Here is a 1,774-nt window from a genome sequence, read left to right on the forward strand (position 1 = left end):
AATAACAATATAGGACACATGGCTGAGACAAAGCTGGGTCACACACATGGAAAAAGTCCTGTTTGCTAAAAAGTGATCATTTCTAAAATGTTATCGTCAAAATGACACTTTACCTTACATTCACATGAGTGGCATTGATCTAAACAGCTTAAATTTAGCAGGAAAATTAGCACATTTACCAACATTAGCACTCTAAGCATGTCAGCATTGTAACCGTGAGCATGTTAGCATTAGATCAAGCATAACCTCATTCTTTAATTTAGTAAATTTCCCCTCTTAGGGATGAAAAAAGGTATACTCTTGTTAGATTAGAAGGTTTTGTATGATAGTAAAGATGTGTTAGGTTTGTCCTACACTTGTAATTTGGTTTTGGTATATTTGAAGTCATCGGTGTGGGGGAAACTTCTGTAGCAATGGAGAGTCAGGACTCAGAGAGACACGAGGAGAGCTGGAGCTTTGATGGCAAACACTGATGGTTTATTTGGAGTTACGGCCGGAGAATTGACAGGTGGTGTGTCACGAGTTGACACAGCGGTTGCCAAACCAATTCTGAAGAACTCTTTCTGTAGCTCGAGGTTTTAACTAGTTCGGAGTGTAATAATCAACATTCTTTATCAGCGAGACTAAACAATTATGGACCCTGAATCTAACTAGAGCTCTCGTCCATAGAAAATAATGTGCGCCAGGGAACCTACGTCCCTGAACAGTAAACTACCTCATGGCGGCTTGTGCTCTGTCATAGACTGGCAACAACAATGCGCCCAAGCTGCTCCTCCTTAAAAGAGATAGCAGCAATACCCAAGGCCGTAGAACTATGCCATGGGAAAGGAGACAGTGAGAGGAGAAAATTATGAACTGTGTCAAAGGTTGAATACCTAAGCAAATTACAATCGGTATAATTACAATTAGTACTATTACTCACTGTGTTTTCCCTGATGCGTAAACAGCATCCCTGAAGCTGGAAATCGCCAGTGGATTTGGTGACAGCGTTGGCGTCAGTCACCACCGTGCTCTTTATCCTCGCAAAGTCATTTCTCCGTTGAGTCACTGACACCTCTGTAATGTAGCATCAGCAGACACACAGTCGCTGTGTCAACACTGTTCTGTCGGTGTCATCTTTCTTTGCCCGCGGGCACTCTGACTGCGACTTTGCATTCCCGCATACACGCAAAGGACAAATAATAATAGTAAGTGATAAGCAACGATTTGAAAGGCCAGCAAAGAGTGGATTATCAAGGCTCAGGTTGAAATGTCAAAAGGTGCCTTGTTTTAACATTGAGCTGGAAGCCGCTTACTTGCTCCTTCATTAGGCCTGCATTCAACATCATCACTTGTTTGACATTTTACCAGAGATCTTTAAATGTCAGTGCTTTTATGGTGGTATTTAAGAAATGCCATTTGTGTGAAAATGGTGCATAGGTGCTAAACAGTTTTTGATATATAATTTGAAAATATATATATGGGGAATATGTGAACTTTCTAATAATTATGTTAATAAAACAGTACAATGGCATAAGATTGTTTTAGTTTGATGATGTATTTTTCAGCAGGAAACATACACTAGTTGCTTTTGCATTCCTATTTAGTTTACAGCTTTTGGAATACAGCCTTTAATGAGTCAACACATGTAAGGTGTCGAAGGCTTTTTAGTTATCAATGTGTTCATGCATGAAATACACTGCATAAGGCATATGCAAATGGAATGGCTCACACATGCAGTAAGCACGGGAAATAATAATAATAATAATGTTACATCCACTAATGACATAAGCTA

This window comes from Trematomus bernacchii, unplaced genomic scaffold, assembly GCF_902827165.1.
Source record: "Trematomus bernacchii unplaced genomic scaffold, fTreBer1.1, whole genome shotgun sequence".
Lineage (NCBI taxonomy): Eukaryota > Metazoa > Chordata > Actinopteri > Perciformes > Nototheniidae > Trematomus > Trematomus bernacchii.